Below are 22,963 nucleotides of genomic sequence, written 5' to 3'. Positions count from 1 at the left end.
ATCGTGCCATTGATGTATTACGTACGCAAATTTGATGACTTTTGACACTCCGCTCTCTTAATCACATATAGGAGTGTGGGGTGTTTACAAACGACATTCATCATGATTTTTTTTACTTGGTTGTCATTCATCTATCTATAATTCCAGCAATCTCTGAGTGTGTGTCTCTCTGCGACCGCTATTTCTCGACAACCGCTGCTCCGATCTAATTGAAACTTGCCAGGTATATTGCTGGGGCCCTGTGGATGTGCCTTTTCAAGGTTTGATATTAATCGGACAAGTGCTTCCCAAGTTATGGCCATTTATTTACCAACCAATGAAAGGACATGTTGCTGCGGCCATTTATTTACCAACCAATGAAAGGACACGTGGCTGCGTAGGCCGGAGCGCGGCCGGCCGACGATGACGTCACGTCACGTGCCGTGCCGGTTCCGATGGGGATCGGTGCCTGAGTTACCATGGCGAGGAGTGGCAATGGTCAATGGCAGCGAATGTCATGGCAAGCAAATACAGTGAGGTAAATTTGATTTTAATTTTGATTTTAATTCACTCTGTGTGTGTAAGTATCACAGCAGTTGTGACTTCAATGCAAGCGATAATTCATGGAATGCCTGTGAACATTCCGCACGGGCACGCACCACTTCCGGATCGTGATGACTTACTGGATTCCAATAATTTCTCGATTTCTTATGCGCATTTAGAGATAAACACAATGCCCCAATCCAGTCGTCGTTTACGAGGGCGAAGGAACGGCCTGTGAGGTTGTTTGAAGAGAGTGAAGGAACGGACTGTGTGGTTGTTTGAAAGTTTTTTTTGGGGGGGGGGGTTGCACGTACGGCCACGCACGTACAACCCAAGAGCAAAGGAACGGCCTGTGTGGTTGTTTCTGGCTCTCGGTTTGAAAGTGTTTTTTTTTTGGTTTGCACGTATGGCCACGCACGTACAGGCTCTTGAGAGGGAAGGAACGGCCTGTGTGGTTGTTTCTGGCTCGCAGTTTGAAAGTTTTTGTATTTTTGCACGTACGGGCACGTACTTGTCTATCTATAATTCTAGCAATCTCTGTGCGTGTTTCTGTCTCTGTCTGTCTGTCTGTGACCGCTGTTTCTTGACAACCACTGGTCCGATCTAATTGAAACTTGCCAGGTATATTGCTGGGGCCTGTGGATGTGCCTTTGCAAGGTTTGATATTAATGGGACAAGTGGTTCCCAAGTTATGGCCATTTATTTACCAAACCAATGACAGGACACGGTGCTATGACGTCATGATTGACGCCACAATTCTTTTTTTCGCCTTTTTTTTTGCACGTACGGGCACGTACTAGTTATTATAATGGTTTGATGTGTTCATGAATGTAATGCTTCAACTGCAGTGACCCCCAAATGTAAATATCACATCCAATATGGCCGTCATTTCCCCAAAAACCTTGTTTTCTTGGCCTTCATGATGAAATACGGGTCCTTCACGATGTTTTTAAGATGATAGCACGTTAAGTAACATACAAAAAGTTACCGGACTTTAAAAATGTTTCGGGAATGCCGATTGATGACCAATTTCGTGAATGTGCTGTGCGTTCGCTTCCATGGCCTCACTTCTGCTGATCAGGGCACTTTGAACCTGCCATTGATGGAGCGAAATCACAAGGAAATCTGACGCAGGAGGCCATTCGGCCCATCAACCTCCTCCTTCATATGCAGCACGTTCACAGGGCTGCAGGTAAACTCATTGGCTGAGGGCACGGCTGTGTCACTGATGCAGTGCCCCCATTACCAGTACACTGGTACTCGGTTTGCCAACCTCGGGAGGATGACAGGTAAAGTCATCCCCACCTGCTATTAATTTGACGGCTGACAGGGGCTCAAAATCAGGACCGTAACATCCCAAGCCAGCCACCCTAACCGCTAAGCCAGCACCAGGCTTTCAGCGCATCACGCAATTGAGCTACACCAACACTAGATTAAATAAATTCTTCAAAGCTAAAGAAGTAATTTCATTGGGGGGGGAGATTGTCAGAGTAATGGGGATGAGAAAAGTGTGGCTGCCTAAGGGACTTTACTAGGGTGTTAATAAAAATAGGACTGCCTGTGTTGAAGCTCACCTGGATCAGGAGCAACAGTCACTTAACCCCTCCCCCCGGCAAACCCCCTAAGACCCTGAATCGTTTAATGCCGTGAACACCTTTGGAACATCATGGGTGATGAAGGTCATGGTCAAGTTTCATTGAAATTGTGTGTGTAGTTCGAAGAGAAGAAATACCTATTTTAGGGGGGTCAAACCCCCCCCCTCCTCGTGGACTCCCTTAATAAGCACAGATTTTGATGCACTCAATTCACTTTGGTACATCACTGGTGATTAAGGTCGTGGTCAAGTTTCATCAAAATTGTGTGTGTAGTTTCGAAGAAGAGAGCAAATACCTATTTTGGGGGTTCAAACCCTCCCCCCCCCCAAATAGACCCCTTTATTGAGTGCAGATTTTGATGCAGTCGATAGAATTTGCCACATCACTGGAGATTAAGGTTGTGGTCAAGTTTCATCAAAATTGTGTGTGTAGTTTCGGAGAAGAGCAAATACTGATATTTTTAAGGGGGGGGTCAAAAATCCCCGATATACGCCAACCCCATGGGCAAACAGTATGTTAACTGTGATAAAACCATCAACAGGAAAATTGAGGATATGCATTGATCCGAAACACCTCAACACTGCTATCATGCGGAGTCATTACCCAATGGTGGTCATTGAGGATATCCTGCTGGGTTTGTAGAATGCAGAATATATCTTCAGCACATTCGATGCGAAAAATGGGTTCTGGCATAATGCAGTTAGACGAGCCAAGTTCCCATCTGACAACATTCAATACACCATTTGGTCGCTACCGTTGGTTGAGGATGCCATTTGGAATTAAATCCGTGTTGACCAGAAGTATTCCAGAGGCACGTTGATCAGGCTTTTGGAGGGCCTACCCAGCTGCAAGAAGGTTCATGATGACATTTTGTTGTACGGGGAAGGAAGAACAGATGAGGAAGCATGAGCAGACCGCGATCGGAAGCTCATCCTATTTTTTGAGCAGTGCAGACTGAAAGGATTGCGTTTATACCCCAATAAAGTGAAACCGCATCAGTCACAGTCTCCTATCTGGAGCATTTACTTTTGAAGGAGGGAGTGAAGCCGGACCCTCAGAAAATGAAAGCTGTAGTGGAGATGCCTACGCGAACAGACGTCCCAGCAGTACGTCGCTTCATCGGATTTGTTATATACCTCAGCAAGTTTCTGCCAAAGCTAAGTGACCTCTGCCATCCTCTCAGACAACTGACTCAGAGAGATATTGTCTAGCACTAGACAGAAGTCCATGAAAATGCACTGTCTGAAATCAAGCGACTCGTCACTACAAAGCCGGTACTACGTTACTATTGCCCACAGACTGAGCTTACCCTTCAAACAGATGCGTCTGACATTGGACTTGGTGCTGCGCTACTCCAAAATGGGCAGCCAGTCACGTTTACCAGTTGGGCCATGTCTGACGCAGAAACTAGATATGTGGAAATTGAGAAAGAACTTTTGGCCGTCCAGTTTGGGCTCGAGAAGTTCCACCAGTATACTTACAGCTGGAAGGTGAGAGTGCACACAGATCACAGACCATTACAAATTATTGCCAAGAAGGATTTCGCTCAAGCTCTAAAATGCTTGCAGAGGATGCTACTGCAGATGCAGCTATATGAGGTGGATATTCAATACAGGCCAGGCAAAGAAATGTACTTGGCTGACACTTTGAGCAGGGCGTATTTTCCAATGAAGCCATCTGGACATCAGCAAGAGGATGTCAACATGCTGAACTATGTTTTGTGCTCCCCTCGCACCAGTCAGGATATAGCAACACCTACAAGCAACGATGGAACATTGCAGCTGCTGCAGCAAACGATTTGAGATGGATGGACAGAAACAATCCGCTCTGTGCCCGAGGAAATTCGACCACACTATCACATTCGCGATGAACTCGCAACACAGCACGGACTTGTTTATCAGGGTGAACACCTTGTCATGCCACAGTCTCCGCCTTGATCTTATGAAGCGTCTTCATTCAGCTCACTTGGGTGTGGAAAGCGTCTTAGCGCGGGCTCGTGAATGCATTTACTGACTCAGCATGAATGCCGATGTTCGGGACTTCATCCAGAATGGTGACACTTGTAGTGCAACTACAGCCAAACAAACTAAGGAGACACTAAAGTCTCATGACATCTCCCAACGTCCATGGAAGAAACTGGCAGCAGACATATTTTACCTGCAAGACAAGCGATACCTCGCGCTTGTGGACTACTACTCAGGGTTCATTTAACTTGATAAGCTGGAGGACATTCGGTCATCCACCATAATATGCAAGATCAAGGATCATTTTGTGCACTATGGCATACTGGACACTGTCATTTGGGACAATGGCTCAAGGTTGATGTCTGTGGAAATGCGCAATTTTGCATCATACTGGGGGTTTCACTTCAGGACCTCATCGCCAGAGAACCCAAAAAGCAACGGTCAGACTGAAAGTGCCGTCGACATTGCCAAGCATCTATTGAGATGTGCCAATCAATCCCAATCGGATGCTTATCTCTCATTACTTGATTACAGGAACACCCAATCTCAGGACACGAGTTACAGTCCGGCCTAGCGCCGAGTGGATTGCCAGACAAAAACGCTGCTTCCAACCACCAATACGTTGTTGAGGCCATCATTGCCTCAGCATGTAGCAGAGAAGATTGCAGCCAGTCATCGTCGCCAAGCGCACGACAACAACCGCTCTGCCGTTGATCTTCCTCCTTTAGTGCATGATCAGTCCGTGCGCATCCAACTGGCCAGTCGTTACAGAGAGTGGAGGCTAGCTACTGTTGTGCGTTCTGTTTTAGAACGGTCATACGAAGTTAGAACACCTGATGGCCGTGTGTATCGTCGGAACAGGAGGCATCTCCGGCAATCGAGGGGGGGGGGGTGATTGACGTTAATGTGGGTGATGCCTTGTCTGAGGTTTGTGAGGCCCCTGCAGATGAGGTTTGTAATGCCCCGACAGATGGTGGTGTATCTGATGGTCTGACCAGTGTTGAGCCACCTCCAGTCGTGGGTGAATGTGAGTCCTCACCCTCGCGGGAGTCAGTGATGTATAATCAAGTCTAGCTATGCCCGAAATCAATCTCGTAGCCCTGCGCTGAAACCTCTCCATGGCATCTCTGTCCTTCCTGAGTTGTGGTGACCAAAACTGCACACAATATTCTCGATGTGGCCCTCACTAAATTTCTGTACAATGTTAACACCACCTCTTTTGATTTATAGATGATCTCCCTCTGAATACAACCTGAAACCCCATTTGCTTTACCTGAAGCTGCCTGGCATTGTGCTGTCTGCTTACCTCCCATATCTATTACCACCTCCAGATCTTTCTCCTGTGTGACACACTCCAAAATTACCGCTTACATCGTGTAATCTCTATTTTCATTATTTCTTCCCATCTCCAACACCTTACACGTGCTCAGGTTAAACTACATCTGTCAATCCTTTGCCAAATCTATGCAAGTATCAATACTTTCCTGAATCTGATCACCCCCCCCCCCCACCCACTCTCCCTCTGCTATCCATCTTACCCCCAAGCTTAGTGTCATCTCCAAATTTAGAAAGTCTACTCTTCACACCTCTATCTAAATTGTTGATGTAAATTATGAATACTGGCAGAGTACCCTAACCCGACGGGCGAACTTGTTCCAAGCATGCAACGCGTTCTTCTGACACATACCTTTATTTGAGTGGTGGAAAGGCAACTGGCAGTTCTGTAGGCGAAAAAACAAATAACCCGGGTTACGTGCATGAAGCAAAAACATATCGACTGCTTATAATTCAAAACACCTTCACTACACTGGAAAATGTGGGGACAGGACTACTGTACTGTAAATGGTGGAGACTTGTAATCCCTTCCCTCGCCGGGAGGGGGCGCTACATGATACACATTTACATAGAGAATTTGCGTCCCATCCCCTCATCACCTCAAGACCACCTGCAAAGATAAAAACATCCCCATATATTAATTGGGGTCATGCTGATCCTATGAAGCAAGTCTGGATGTAATTGGCCCAGAACTGTAGGAAGAATAGCGTGACAAACAAACAAACCCACAAACACCGGTCCGTGAATTATTGTAAGGACTAGCAAACACCACCCGTCGCTTCGCTGACGGTAATACTAAAGGGGATAGGGACAAAAAGAGGGGGAAAGAGGGAGAGAGGGGTGTGGGAGAAAGCGGGGAGAGTGAAGAGGTTGAGGGGAAAGGAGAGAGGAGGGGAGGGAGCGAGGAGGGGTGGGGGAAGGGAAGACAGTGTGAGGTGAGAGGAAGGGAAGGTAGTTGTGTGGTGGAGCGTTAATTACGATTCATACTGTTTCATTAAAATGATTCGACATAGAATAACAGTGAAGATGGAAACAAAATAATGTCTGAAATCCATTTTCGACCGGTCATAATATAAACACGGCCCAGAGACAAACTCCTGTCCAGACATAAATACTGCCTGGATGCATCCAGAGACAAACACCACCCGGACAAGTCTGGAGACAAACTCCTGGACATAAACACCGCCCAGACATGTCCGGAGACGAACCCTGCCCAGATACGTCCAGAGACAAACACTGTCCAGATATAACCACCGTCTGGATATGTCCAGAGACAGAGAGAGGAGAGTGACTGAGACATGTGTGGGAGGAGGGTGATGCACTGTGCACTGTATTTGGAGGGGGTTGAGCAAGGATGAGAGAGAGAGAGAGAGAGAGAGAGAGAGAGAGAGAGAGAGAGAGAGAGAGAGAGAGAGAGAGAGAGAGAGAGAGAGAGAGAGAGAGAGAGAGAGAGAGAGAGGGAGAGAGAGAGAGAGAGAGAGAGAGAGAGCGAGAGAATATGTTATACTTTATGAACAACACACACACACACACACACACACACACACACACACACACACACACACACACACACACACACACACACACACACACACACACACACACACACACACACACAAACACACGTGCTTGGCCGATATCGGCAATTTTGAGGGAATCGGCAGGTTAGAGTCCGTAATTACCAACCACAGTACTTACTGCATACAACCCAGAAACCCTGAGTAGCTTTCACCAAAAAAACAATGTTGCATTTTCTTGATGGTTTATGGATATGATCACAAACAATATTCTTTATAAACAGCTGTGTGTGACGGTGGAAAAATATTTGGCTTGGTGATTTAGAAAACACGTTAATACAGGAAATGGCTCGGAAATAGTGTTATTTCACAACAAGTCACTCAGGGTGACGGAGCACGAACCACTCGCTCAGGGTGACGGAGCACGAACCACTCGCTCAGGGTGACGGAGCACGAACCACTCGCTCAGGGTGACGGAGCACGAACCACTCGCTCAGGGTGACGGAGCACGAACCACTCGCTCAGGGTGACGGAGCACGAACCACTCGCTCAGGGTGACGGAGCACGAACCACTCGCTCAGGGTGACGGAGCACGAACCACTCGCTCAGGGTGACTGAGCACGAACCACTCGCTCAGGGTGACGGAGCACGAACCACTCGCTCAGGGTGACGGAGCACGGACCACTCGCTCAGGGTGACGGAGCACGAACTACTCGCTCAGGGTGACGGAGCACGAACCACTCGCTCAGTGTGACGGAGCACGAACCACTCGCTCAGGGTGACGGAGCACGAACCACTCGCTCAGGGTGACAGAGCACGAACCACTCGCTCAGGGTGACGGAGCACGAACCACTCGCTCAGGGTGACGGAGCACGAACCACTCGCTCAGGGTGATGGAGCACGAACCACTCGCTCAGGGTGACGGAGCACGAACCACTCGCTCAGGGTGATGGAGCACGAACCACTCGCTCAGGGTGACTGAGCACGAACCACTCGCTCTGAATGATGTGGTGCGGCAAAAGCGTCTGCAGTGAGTGAAGTTTGCTCAGAATGATGTAGCGTGGTACCGCTATCGACAATGTTGCTCAGCAAGTGGCTTAAGCGCTCGTGCAAGCACTACAATTAAATGATTGATAAGAAACGGTTGGCAAGGCTGTCGCTGCATGCAATATAGGATTCCTTTATCTTTATAGCCGGTCTTCGCGCACGCAGCAACAAATGAAATAAAATGAATTCGTTCAAATCATGACTTTATCCACCAAAGAGTTGCTGTTTAACGCGGAGCAACCCTGGAGACATCGCAAAGTTTAATCGCACATGAAATTAACATTGCAGATAATCCGCCATGTTCCCTCCTCCTCTGTGCACGTGTCAGGTGGGAAATTGTTTCGGGGTCCGCACAAACGTTATAACTTTTTTTTAAAACGTCCGTTTTTCACCAGATTTTCTTTGATTCCCTGTAGAGTACCTTGTGAAACCCCTGCAAATATAGACCCAGATCTGGCAAACGCTATGGATAGGCATTCCCACTGGAGGGTAGAGCGTGAGGTCTAGCAGTGAAAGCATTAAATCATCTAGTTCAATGAAGCTAGTTCATTTTGGCACGTTCCTCAATTTTTTGTGCACTCAATATAATTCTCCAAACAGTATAAAAATGTAAGTTTAATGCTTTGGAAATTTCACATTTTCTTGTGTATGTACAGAGAAGGAGGGAACAAAACCTTGCTTGCTTGAAGTAAATTGGTATATCGGCTTAGTTATAAGACTCGTTGTTTCTTCAAATTATCAGATTTCATTCTTTGATCTCAACACTTATGTTGTCCTGATTATATCGGATCCTCAAAACCGAAATCACATTTCGATGATATACTTTCATTAGTCCGTGAGAGTAGATCGTGTAAAAAAGCGTATCATATAATGCATGAAATCACTCGAAGCTCCTAATTTGAAAACTGGAGTACTACAAAAGTGATGTATTCAGTGATTCGCAGTGATGATGAACAGGCATTCGATAACACGAGTGAGGAAAGTGAAAAATAAACTTTATCGTGAAGAAATCGTTCCGGCCTGTTCCAAGTCAAGGCATGGTTGAGCAGGTCAAAAAACGTGATGGCATCAGACTCCATCGATGTTACCTAGGATACACCTTAAGACCCCAATAGAGAGTGGTGACTGTGCAGCGCCTGATGATGGATATAATTAAATAAGGCCATTAATTATCTTCAAAAGGTGTGTTTTAATTAACCAAAACACCCAATTTTCATTCCTGCACTTCCTTGGAGTTTTCTTACTGTGCCTGCATAGTTTCAGGCCACAAGGTTTCATAGTTTCGGAGTTATGGAGGAGACACACACACACACACACTGACATATATTAGTCCAGATATCACAAATGAAGTAAAATGCCATTACATTTAAACATATGCTTTTGTTCCAAGATTTAAATGAACATTTTCTATTGTGATGGTCATGACATGTGGGACATGTTGAGGGAGTGAAAGTAACAAGCTGCTTTCTCATTTGAACCTGCTTAACGAAGACCGTTTGCGTATTTTCAAAAAGATCCATTTTCAGAGTAAAACAGAACAGGATGAAAATAACTATATTTGGCATTTCCACGGCTCCATGAGATGAAAATAATTACGTCCCAGTTGTTCAGTGAATGCCCAAAACTTATGGGTGCCTGAGCCTTGACCCTGTAATTCATGTAAATGTACATTGTCATTTCCGAATGTCCTTGTCATTTTTGTCAAATACATTGATACTGTATCTCCCAATTTCGCTTATTCGTGTAAAAGTGCGTTTATATCACCTAATGTCTTTACCGTTCAAGTGAAAGTGCATTGATATCCAGTAATGTCCTTGTCGATGATGTCAGCGTATGTTGATGTCTCCAAGTGTCTTCGTTATTCATGTAAGAGTGCATTGATATCTCCTAATGTCCTTGCAATTCTTGTAGATGTACATTGGTATCTCATAATGTCCTTGTTGTCCTCATCAGAGGAGAGGATATTGCATGTGGGTCCATTTGTCTATCCGCATTTCATGTGCCAACGTAGACCAAGACCACATTTTTACACATTTTCTGTTTTCAACCAACTATCTCTATAAAGTACAGATGTACAATTAGAATGTGAGTGTGTCTATAAAATACGTACTATAAAACCACACAAAACAAGTCCTGGCAAGGGTCTGCAATTGTTGATTGTTCAAGTAAAAGTGCATTGATATCCCCTGATGTTGTTATCCATGTCGAAGTATATTGTTGCCTGTGCACGTGTTTGTTGAAGACACCTAAAAAACTTGAAGACGCTGAATATGAAAATCACAGCAGAACCCAAGGCAGTCGCTGTGAGTGGTGATGACTCCGGAGCCGACGATTTTCTCAGCATTAGTTTGATTGTATTTTCTTCAATTGAGATATTGATTTATTTGAACTTTTTTATTGGTAAGGCAATGCTATTGGCAAGATTTCCAGGAATACAGGTGACACTTTTCTGCAAATCTTTGTCCAAAGCAAAAGAAGATCTTTTTTTAAAAATATTTTTCTGTCCCAACTTGGCAATAATATATGATAATAAACTAATAACATTGTTGCGGGTAATGGGGATAAAATAGACTATTATACTATCTATACGTGTTTGGCATAAGTGTGTCGTTTCTGTGTAGAATGAAAGAGCACATATCTCAGCTTGTTTACAAGTGACCCCTCCTCACCGTTATGTGTCTACAAGCTTCTACATTGTTCCTCCTCATTAAGGCCTAAGTCACATTTGCTCTACGGCGAGGATACGGCGGCCGTACACCCTCTGAATTGACAGAAACGTGCGGCAGCCGCAGAGTTTCTGAGGTGGCCTCAGGGCAGCCCTACGCTGTTTGGCTATATTTTACAGGCCGTAGGGGTCGCCGTGGAATTATAGCACGGAGTTATAACTTTTTTCAAGCCTGGTGTTGGCGCAGTGGTTAGGGCAGTGGCTTAGGACCCAAAAGGTCCTGAGTTCAAGCCCCGTTGGGACACTGAATTTATATATATATATATATATATATATATATATATATATATATATATATATATATATATATATATATATATATATATATACCAAGTCGAAAACACCAGGTGGGGTTGACTCAGCCTGCCATCCTTCCGAGGTCGGCGAAATGAGTACCAGTGTACTGGGCCCGGTGTATGCCCCCGGTTAGAATAGGTGTACCATATCCCTGTGTGTCGTAAGAGGCGACCAGGGTTGCGTCATGAAGGGCATCCGGCGTAAAAACCTATGCCAAATCATTATGCGGACAACAAAACGAATTTCCATACCGGATCGGTCGAGGCCCGGGTTACCAACGACCGCCACCGGTACCAGTGGTCAGCAGGGTACCAGTGGAAATTGTGCTACTGCTGGGCGAAGGAGGAGAAGGAGACGGGGAAGGCGAGTCCGGAGGCAGTGGAAGAGGGGGAAGGGTAGAAGTGTGCAGGTGAGAGTTGGAACTCTGAATGTTGGGACGATGACTGGCAAAGGGCGAGAGTTGGCTGATATGATGGAGAGAAGAAAGGTGGACATACTGTGTGTACAAGAGACCAAGTGGATGGGGAGTAAGGCTAGGAGCATTGGAGGTGGTTTCTAACTGTTCTACCATGGTGTGGATGGGAGGAGAAATGGTGTCGGGGTAATCCTGAAGGAAGATTATGTCAAGAGGGTATTGAAGGTGATGAGTGTGAAGTTGGAAATTGAAGGGGTGATGATGAATGTCATCAGTGCATATGCCTCACATATGGGGTGTGAGATGGAGTATAAAGAAGATTTCTGGAGTGAGTTCGATGAAGTGGTGGAGAGTGTATCCAAGGATGAAAGAGTGGTGATTGGAGCAGATTTCAATGGGCATGTTGGGGAAGGGAATAAAGAGGATGAGGAGGTGATGGGTAGGTACGGTCTCAACAAGAGAAATGTGGAAGGGTAAATGGTGGTAGAGTTTGCAAAAAGAATGGAAATGGCAGTGGTAAATACGTATTTCAAGAAGAAGGAGGAACACAGGGTGACATACAAGAGTGGAGGAAAGTGCACACAGGTGGATTACATCTTAAGCAGGAGATGCAACCTGAAAGAGATTAGTGACTGTAAGGTGGTGGCAGGGGAGAGTGTAGCTCGATAGCATCGATTGGTGGTCTGTAGGATGACTTTAGAGGTGAGGTTGAGGAAGAAAGTGAGGGCTGAACCAAGGACCAGATGGTGGAAGCTGAAGGAGGAAGACTGTTGCGTGAAATTTAGGGAGGAGGTGAGACAGGCGTTGGATGGTGGTAAAGATGGGTGGGATGATTGGGCAACTACAGCAGAAGTGGTGAGGGAGATAGCTCGGAAGGTACTTGGTGTGACATCTGGACAGAGGAAGGAAGATAAGGAGACTTGGTGGTGGAACGAGGAAGTACAGGAAAGTATAAGGAAGAAGGGGTTGGCGAAAAGGAAGTGGGATAGTCAGAGAGATGAAGAAAGTAGGCAGGAGTACAAGGAGTGGTGGCGAAAGGCAAAGATAGAGGTGGCAAAGGCCAAGGAAAAGGCATATGACAGCTGTATGAGAAGTTTGATACAAAAGAAGGGGAAAAGGATTTATACCGATTGGCAAGACAGAGGGACCGAGCTGGGAAGGATGTGCTGCAGGTTAGGGTGATGAAGGACGCAAATGGGAATGTGCTGACGAGCGAGGAGAGTGCGTTGAGAAGGTGGATGGAGTACTTTGAGGAGCTGATGAATGAAGAAAATGAGAGAGAGAAGGTTGGAAGAGGTGGAGATAGTGAATCTTGAAGTGGGGTGGATCAGTAAGGATGAAGTGAGGACTGCTATGAAGAAGATGAAAAGTGGAAAGGTGGTTGGCCCAGATGGTATACCAGTGGAGGCATGGAAGTGCTTTGGAGAGATGGCAGTGGGCTTGTTAACCAGATTGTTTAATGAAATCTTGGAAAGTGAGAGGATGCCGGAGGAGTGGAGATTAAGTGTACTGGTTCTGATTTTCAAGAACAAGGGTGATGTGCAGAGCTGTGGAAATTACAGAGGGATAATGTTGTTAAGCCACACCATGAAGGTGTGGGAAAGAGGAGTGGAAGTGAGGTTGAGAGGAGAGGTGAAGATCTGTGAGCAGCAATATGGGTTTATACCAGGAAAGATCACCACTGATGCAATGTTTGCTTTGAGAATGTTGATGGAGAAGTATAGGGAAGGCCAGAAGGAGTTACATTGTGTGTTTGTGGACTTAGAGAAAGCTTATGATAGGGTGCCAAGAGAGGAGTTGTGGCATTGTATGAGGAAGTCGGGAGTGTTGGAGAAGTATGTGAGGATCACGCAGGATATGTATGAGGACAGTGTGACAGTGGTGAGGTGTGCGGTAGGAATGACGGACCGGTTTAAGGTAAAAGTGGGATTGTACCAAGGATCGACTCTGAGCCCTTTCCTGTTTGCAATGGTGATGGACAGGTTGACGGACGAGATCAGACTGGAGTCTCCATGGACTATGATGTTTGCGGATGACATCATGATCTGTAGGGAGAATAGAGAGCAGGCTGAGGCGAGCCTCGAGAGGTGGAGGTACGCACTGGAGAGAAGGGGAATGTTAGTCAGTAGGAGTAAGACGGAGTACATGTGCGTAAATGAGAGGGAGGGTGGTGGTATGGTGCGGTTGCAAGGAGTTGAGGTGGGGAAGGTGGATGGGTTTAAATACTTGGGATCAACTGTCCAAAGTAACGGAGAGTGTGGGAGAGAAGTGAAAAAGAGAGTGCAGGCAGGATGGAGTGGGTGGAGAAGAGTTGCAGGAGTGATTTGTGACAGAAGGGTAGCTGCAAGAGTGAAGGGGAAAGTATATAAGACGGTAGTGAGGCCAGCAATGTTGTATGGTTTGGAGGCGGTGGCGCTAACAAAAAGACAGGAAGCGGAGCTGGAGGTGACAGAGTTAAAGATGCTGCGATTCTCGTTGGGAGTGACGAGGATGGATAGGATAAAAAATGAGTATATTAGAGGGACAGCGCAGGTCGGACGGTTTGGAGACAAAGTGAGAGAGGCGAGATTGAGATGGTTTGGACATGTGCACAGGAGGGAAACGGAGTATATCGGGAGAAGGATGTTGAAGATGGAGCCGTCAGGCAGGAGGAGAAGAGGAAGGCCAAAGAAGAGGTTCATGGATACGGTGAGGGCGGACATGCGGGTGGTTGGAGTCTCAATGGAAGATGTGGAGGATAGAGCGAAATGGAGACGGTTGATCCACTGTGGCGACCCCTAACGGGAGCTTGCCGAAAGAAGAAGAAGAAGAAGAAGAAGAAGAAGAAGAAGAGTTATAACTTTTTTCATTTCTACGTTAACCATAGCAATTCGACAAGCCGAAAAAAAAAAATTAACCCACTCGTTACCGTCCGTCTGGCTGCACGTTCGCCTTAAGGCCCCACTGCGGTCGCCTTGCGGCACCTTAAGGCTACCTTGCCAGGTCAGGTCAGGTATGGGTCTGCCTTGGTGTGACATCTGGACAGACATCTACCTTGCGTCTGCCTTGAAAATGATATGGCCGCCACAGGAACACCCTAAGGTCACCATGTGACATCAAATCAAAGACTATATGGCAACCCCACGTTTTCGGTCTCCACAATTTCTAAATACGCCGTGCGGCTCCCCGAAAAATAAAAACATATATGACTGCTACATTGTGTGACCGTGGAAATACTGTGGCCGCCGTATAATTGCTACTGGCCATAGATTTTGGAGACCCCATGGCCGCCGTGGCAAATGTGACTTAGGCCTAAGTCTTTAAATCATTCCCTACATAATGTATCTAGTTATTTACTTTAAAGTGACCTGTTATTACCAGTGCATCCTCAAACCCCAGCCCCCCCCCCCTTTCAGAGGCCAGCAAGACAATGCCTCACTATCAAGCGCAAAGGTAAGAACAAAACTAGATCATAATTGTGAAGTTTCATGTCGATTCATGAAGCAGTTCCAGAAAAAATATTATTTAATATTTTTCTTCAATACAATATGGCTGCCAAACCATGTGACCTATCAATTGTTCCTTAACAAACTTGTACACTCATGGCTTGGCTTGGGGGAACATTTCTATGAAGTTTCACCTCAATCTGTCCAGCTGTTCTGGAGAAGAAGATTTTTTATAGGTTTCAGGGTAAATCAAATATGGCTGCCAAACTATGTGATCGATGATGTTATATGTGTGAACCTTTTGTTCCTCATAGATAAGCGGTCGTGCATGTGAAGTTTTGCCTCAATCTGTTCAGCCACTTCAGAGAAGAAGATTTTTGAAGGTAAAAAAAAAAAAGAATTATATATATATATATATATATGTATATGTATATGTATATGTATATATATATATATATGTATATATATATGTATATATATATGTATACATATATATATATATATATATGTATATATATATATATGTATATATATATATATATGTATATATATATATATATATATATATATTACTGGCAAGACATTGATTTATCTTTCCTTTCTGAGTTCATGTACTTTTATCTCCATTGGCTGCCCGATAAGAAATTTCCTTTTTACAGCAGCAGGTGTCGCTGCACACCACATTGTCAAGTCCATACAATTACCAAAACTTGTACCGGTGCTATAATTTTGTGTTCTAAAAATGATATTTTCTTATATTAACTATTCAAATCTGTTCTTTACTAATACAAAAAAATATGTGAACTTATTTATAATTATCCACTGGAGTTCTATGTGGTACTTCACACCATTGTTTCCTTAGATCAAGTGTCACCTCCAATAATGACCAGCATTTTATTTATACCAGAGATTGATTTTGACTCGCATGGTCTCTCCCTTCTCCCCTTCTCCCTGCTCCCTTCTCCCTTCTCCCTGTCTTCTCCCTTCTCCCTGTCTTCTCCCTTCTCACTGTCTTCTCCCTTCTCCCTGTCTTCTCCCTTCTCCCTGTCTTCTCCCTTCTCCCTGTCTTCTCCCTTCTCCCTGTCTTCTCCCTTCTCCCTGTCTTCTCCCTTCTCCCTGTCTTCTCCCTTCTCCCTGTCTTCTCCCTTCTCCCTGTCTTCTCCCTTCTCACTGTCTTCTCCCTTCTCACTGTCTTCTCCCTTCTCACTGTCTTCTCCCTTCTGTCTTTTCTCTTCTCTCTCGTGTTCTGCCTGAGGCAAGAGTGGCTTGACGTTGCCTTCCCAGTAGTAGTCTGGGCAGGTTGTTTTTAATTTGGCCAGGATTCTATCTAAAAATAACTCCCTTGCTCTTTGAGAAATACACCGTAGCACCTTTAGCATCCACCAGTACCAACCAGTGCTGGTGGACAAGTTGTCAGATTAACAATACATCCAACAGACAATGCACTTTTTGACACAACGGCTTGCCTGCGAAACACCAGGATGACAGTATATGCTCTGGTTGGGATTCAAACCTGCACCGGACAGGTCATAGCGGTCAATGCATTACCTTCTGAGCTATCCTCAACAAGCAGTACACTGTTGCAAGAAAAAGGTAAGCTTGTCTGTCATTATGAAGGATAGGATAAAACCCCGGAGACAAATGGACTTCTCTGAAACAAAGTGCTACAAACATTAGAGAAAGCAAAAATTGGTTGGAGTTGGGATGATCCATATATTCTTATCAACTTTAATATAGTTTAACTGAAGGCATGGTGAACTACAGGGTGCCCCACAGAAAACCAGGAAATTTGGTACAGTTTATTTAAAACAAAACAAAAGCAAACTTAGATGTAGTGTAAAACAGATACACTTTATTTTCAAACAAAACAAAAGCAAACTTAGATGTAGTGTAAAACAAAGATACACTTTATTTTCAAACAAAACAAAAGCAAACTTAGATGTAGTGTAAAACAAAGATACACTTTATTTTCAAACAAAACAAAAGCAAACTTAGATGTAGTGTAAAACAAAGATACACTTTATTTTCAAACAAAACAAAAGCAAACTTAGATGTAGTATAAAACAAAGATACACTTTATTTTCAAACAAAACAAAAGCAAACTTCGATGTAGTGTAAAACAAAGATACACTTTATTTATATGTTAGTTTATTGATATGGTAATATACGGCAAAAGAAATCTCAAAATCTCAAATTTCCTGGTTTTCTGTGGGGCACTCTGTAGTATAACTGCCCCGTATAATGTATAATATAATAATGTATAATGGTTCATGTCATATATACGATGACTGCACAGTCCTGGATGAAGAACTGTCGGTTGGCTGAACATTGAACTGAAGCCTTGCCTGCTGGATAGCTATATTAGTTGACAGTGCTTTAAATAATGGATAGAGTATGCCCACCCTGCCCTGTTTGCCCACCAGATCTCATCGGGTTCAAACAAGCCTTTTTTGAGCTATTGACTTATTATGCGCTTGGGACGAAAAGGGAGAGGGGGAAGCTAGGAATGGCCTCATATTTTTTGCAATATGTACACATCCCCCTTTGAGAATTGAAAAATGTCCAACCTCAAGACATTCATGATTCAACTGGAAGGCCTGCTAATATATTTGCATCAATGACCAATTGACAGGTATTGGCTATAACTATTACTCTTGCCACTTGGCAGAAAAATTGTTTGAGGCAACTCCCTTCTCCCTTCTCGTGTACATGTACACGGCCAGAATAAACTCATGTCTTTGCACTCCTTGTAAACCCTGTGTTTGTATTAGCGAATGAAGCTGTGTCTTTGGCAGTGTCAGGATGATGAATGTGCGTTTGGAGTTACACTGTTGATGAGCAGGTTTTTCATATACGAAACAGGTGTGGCCTTTTTGCCCTAATGGTTAGTTGGGATGCCTTACATGCTGAAACAATATTTTTTGACTTGGCTTTTACTTCCATGAATATGTTTTCAAAAATTATCATGAGATCAAAGGCCAAATGAGGATAAATTTGTGAGAATAGCTATAAAAAAATTTTTATACTTATAATGAGCACTCCACGTACGTCAATCCTTCGGTGACCTGCAAGCTGAACTATTAGTCCTGACAAGTTTGCTTTTTCTAGAAACACAATTAACATCGACACACAAAATTGAAGAATTTTTTCTTCTACTATTCTTCCACGTCATCAAACTAGCATTGCTACATAGGTATGTTTAAGGCTTCAACCGTGGCCATGTTGTGCCATGTCATGTCTTAAGGTGTAACCCTTGACACATTTGAAAAATGGAACTGTGTAATGAGATTATCTTTGTCTTTCCAATTGACATTTTCATAATACCCTGAAAAATGGCACCGAGGTACTGTGATCCTGAAATCAAAGCTATAGTCTGCAAACTGATTATACCTTATCTCTGTCTGTCTTTCTCTCTCTTCAGTTTGATGACAGGATAAATGGTGATTCCTGTATAAATGGTTCTAAGAGATAAATGGTGAGTATGATGACCATATAAAATGATTGGCCATATAAATATGATGACCATATAAATAAAGGGAAAATGGTGAGTATGATGGCCATGTATAAAAGGGATAAATGGTGATCCATGTCATCAAACTGGCCAACATGGAGTTGGTGGAGATCTTTCGCTGCCTCACATGGAGTTGGTGGAGATCACAAAGGAAGAAGTGTGTATGGCATTTAAAAGATGAAGAAGGGAAGAGCGCCAGGCATTGATGAGGTGTGTACAGAGATGGTAATTGCAGCAGAAGAAGTCGGAGTCAGTTGGACGAAGAAGCTGTTGAATATATGTATGAGAGAGGGTTCAATTCTGGAACATTGGAGGACAGGGTTAATTGTGCAGATATGGAAAGGGAATGGTGATGTTCAAGATCTGGGGAAGTACAGGGGCATTACGCTCTTAAGTCATTTAATGAAGGTGCTGGAGATGATTCTGGATGGGAGGATAAAGAAGAGGGTGGAGATGAAGATTGAAGAAGAGCAGCAGGGGTTTTGAAAAGGTAGTGGGATAATGAATGGTATGTTCGTGCTTAGACAGCTGGTGGAGAAGATGTTTGAGATGCATGGGGAGATGGAATTAGGATTTGTGGACCTGGAGAAGGTGTACAACACTGTCCCAAGAGAGATGCTGATGGCGACACTGAGATGGATGGAAGTGCCGGTAGCAGAAGTCAGGTTGGTGGAAGGGATGTACAAAGGAATGAAGGGAAGAGTCTTGGGATGTCTGAGGAGTTCAGCATGAACATCAGTTTGAGGCAGGGAAGCTCTCACAGCCCACTGATGTTTATCATGGTGATGGAGCTGGTAAGCAGGAGGGTGAGGTTAGGAGGTGGTATGGGGAGGATGTTGTATGCAGACGACCTGGCTGTTATGGTGGAGAGTGGGTGGGAGATGCAGGACGTACTGGGGGAAGTGGAAGGAGGCATTTGGGAAGCATGAGCTGAAGATGAGTATGGAGAAGATTGAGGTGATGTGGGTCAGGAATCAGAGAAAATAAATGAATATCAGTTTAGAGGGTAAGGAGATCAGGCAGGGAAATAGGTTTGAGTATTTAGGAGGAACATTAACCGTCGATGGTAAGTTCGAGGCAGAGGTGCGAAGGAGGATTCAGGTGGATGCAAATGGATGGAGGAGAGTGGTGGGGTAATGGCAGATTGAAAGATATTAATAAAATTGAAAGGGAAGGTTCTGATGTGTAGAACGCTGACCTACCTTTATGGTCTGGAGACGGTGGTAGTGACAGACAGACACCAACAGAGGCTGCAAAAACAACTGGGGTTTGTGAGAACAACTGGGTGAGGACAATTGTGGGAGTGAAGAGGGTCGATAGAAGAAAGATGGATGAAATGAGGGAGGAGATTGGTGTGTCGAAGAGATGAGCTTGACGGGGAGATTTTCGAAATGCCGGCTGAGATGGGTGATACACTCAGTGTGGATGGGGAAGAAAGAATGGCAAAGACAGCAAATAGATTGAGGGAGCAAGGTAGGAGGAAAAGAGGTAAACTATGGTTGAGATGGGAGGATTGTGTGAGGAGGGATATCCAGAAGGCAGGGGTGGTTGTAGAGTGGAGAGAGTTGGCTGAGGACAGAGGGAGGTAGAGGAGTAATCGTGGTCAAGGCAGGGCAGAAGCTTGATGCCATCGGGCTTCACCCCTTATGAAGGGAAGAGGAGGAGAAGAAGATTTGTAACACTACTGGCTACCACCGGGTGGCACGATACAATATACATTTGCATAGGGAGAATTGGAGTCTTCCCCCCACCTTGACCTCCCTCCTCATGACATGCGATCCTAACAGAAACCATACTTGGGGTACCCTTATGTAACATACAAAATTTGGTTGGATTTGGTTCAATAGTTTTTGTTTTTGAAGCATATATAAACAAATAAATAAACAAACAAACAAATATACAAATTCACTTTTATAGTATAGATTATATTTATTTGATTATTTATTTTAAATTCTTAATGATTCAAATTTAAAAGATATTCCAGTTAAAAAAAAATCTATTCAACGGCTGGAAAACACGTGAGTGCACATTGAACCGCTGTGATAGCACTCTTTCAATCACAGACGAACAAAATATTAATTTGACGCACACAAAAAAAGCTAATTGAAACAAAAAGTATCAGAAAAAAAAAAACAATCAAAAGACATTAGAAATCCTTGAAAATTCAGTGTCTACCCTGATGCAGCATTTTCTCAGTCAGCTCAGTTATCCTCAGCTGAATATTGATGGGCAGGGCAGGTCATGCTGCGGGTCAAGATGATATTGCTCTGGTCTTGGTTACAACTCGACGAGAACATCCTGCCTCACGAAGATATGTAGTTGGATAAGGAAGCAGAGCTCTCCCTGCCTCACGAGCCAGAAAGGATTTATCCCGCAGCTGCTCCCAGAAACTGTGACCAATAAACTTGAGAAATGTTCTGTCACAGCACTTGATTTTCCTGGATATCAATGCGGTTCTTCCTGAAATCCATCAACATCATTCCCAACTTCATGGATGTCCAAATCAAATGGATTTCTCTCCCACCTGTGCTTCTGGAGATTGACATTTTGTGGCAAGTATCGACCCATCTCCATTCGAAGTTTCACCAAGTGTTCTTGGAAAATCTCAACAAGGTTTTTGATAGGTACTTCTGCAGCGTCTTTAAGAAATTAACTCGTCCCAGGAAATGCTGCAATTTTTCCCTTTGACATATATTCCCACCAAAGGGCTAATTTTCCTCTGAAGGGAGAGATCTTCTTGCTAATATCAACAATAGTCTGATTTCGCCCCCGCATTTCAGTGGTAAACTCGTTTAAGTGCTGGAAAGAGTCACTCAAGTAAGAGAGCTTTGCCAACCAGGCTTCATTCTTGAAGCGGTCAGCGAACGAGTGATTTTTAAGGAAAAATTCAATTTACTTTTTGAGCAACATAACACGTGAAAGGATCTTTTCCATGAGACAGCCAGCAGATTTTTAGTGCTAGAGCAAGTGCTGGTGCTCCAATCCCATTTCTTTACACATAACAGGGAACAGTCGATAATATGGTGCCCAAGCCTTGATGAAGTTCACAGTTTGGATAGCATCCTTCAGAACCGAGTGAAGCTCTGGTTTAACCTCTTGTGTCACCAAGTTATCTCGATGCAAGAAGCAATGAACGACAACATCAGGGTTGACCTCTTTCACTCGTGTACAAAATCCCACACGACTTCCCATCATGGCTGGAGCTTCAATCATACAAACAGCACAGCAATCCATCCAGTAAAGGTTTTGCTGCTTGAAAAAAGGATAACCACTGACCATTTTGGAAATGTTTTGACCAGTTGTCGTGGGGCTAATTGCCCCACAAAACAAATTATTCAACAATGCCGTCATCTGTTGTGTACCGTACAAACACCATGAGCTGAGAGTCGTCCTCAATATCCACAGATTATTTTATCTGAATCACAAATCTTCCTGCTTGCTTCTCTCCATGAACAACCTGTTCGAGAATATCCTGCGACATGCAGTCAATTCGTCGTTTGATGTTGTTGTCAGAAAGCTGAACCAATCCAAGCTTCTTGGCAGTCTCATCTTTACAGACAGTCCTGAACATTTCAAAGGCAGTCGGCTTAACAAGTTCTTCACCGATATTATGAGGCTTCTTGCAATGTGCAATTCTCCAGCTGACCTCAAACGATGCCTTCGTAACTTTTTCCAATGAAACAGTCCCCGGATTTGACAGAGCATCAAGTCTCGTACGTTTAAGTCTCTCATAAGACAAAGAGCATGTGTGAACAGTCGAATAAGGAATGTAAATTACCAGGACATGTCTCCTGCAACAGAGATGCTGGAGGTCACCAATGCAGTAATACTTGGTAAACACACAATTGTGTACCGACACCCATCGTAGACAAGTAGCACAAGTCGGTCACTGGGGAAGCATTGTCAATTCACATGTGACTCCCCCACAGTTTGATTAAAAAAGGGATTCAAAGGGAAACAACATGGACAAAGGCTGGAACTTCAACATATCGGCTGATGTGGTGCCGCCACGTCCGGCACGCTTTATATCTTGCGCTAGGTTTGGCCTCTATGGACATGCACGTCATCTGGTCCAGCATTCAACCCATCCCATCAGTTTTTTTTTCTGATGACCCTTCACAATACCACTGAGAACTCCCCTCCCCCGCAGTCCTGATTTTGGTTACGACCTGAGGTTGGGAACATATGGCCTGTGCTGTACTGTAGCACCAGATCTATAATCAAACAGAAGAACAAATACTGCAGTGGAGTCATCGGAAGGAACCTGAATAAGTAAACAGCAAAGATGGAATCATCAGGAGGAACCTGAATAAGTAAAGAGCAAAGATGGAATCATCAGGAGGAACCTGAATAAGTAAAGAGCAAAGATGGAATCATCAGGAGGAACTTGAATAAGTAAAGAACAAAGATGGAATCATCAGGAGGAACCTGAATAAGTAAAGAGCGAAGATGGAATCATCAGAAGGAACCTGAATAAGTAAAGAACAAAGATGGAATCATCAGGAGGAACCTGAATAAGTAAAGAGCAAAGATGGAATCATCAGGAGGAACTTGAATAAGTAAAGAACAAAGATGGAATCATCAGGAGGAACCTGAATAAGTAAAGAACA

The 22,963-nt window shown here is 44.2% G+C and overlaps 1 protein-coding gene across 1 annotated transcript in view; it reads left to right on the top strand.

Annotated features, from left to right (window-relative positions):
- Positions 1–22,963, top strand: part of LOC147023597 (uncharacterized) — a 43,642-nt gene that overhangs the window by 482 nt on the left and 20,197 nt on the right. The window contains exons 3-5 of the mRNA XM_085890348.1: positions 10,223–10,283; positions 14,813–14,849; positions 15,157–15,225. The gene's annotated coding sequence lies outside the window, so the exon portion shown is untranslated. The remainder of the gene's footprint in view (positions 1–10,222; positions 10,284–14,812; positions 14,850–15,156; positions 15,226–22,963) is intronic.

Source organism: Eptatretus burgeri, chromosome 7 (genome assembly GCF_056783735.1).
Source record: "Eptatretus burgeri isolate ZD-2024b chromosome 7, Ebu_testis_v1, whole genome shotgun sequence".
NCBI classification, from domain to species: Eukaryota; Metazoa; Chordata; class Myxini; order Myxiniformes; family Myxinidae; genus Eptatretus; species Eptatretus burgeri.
This window is presented reverse-complemented; position numbering and strand designations above follow the sequence as displayed.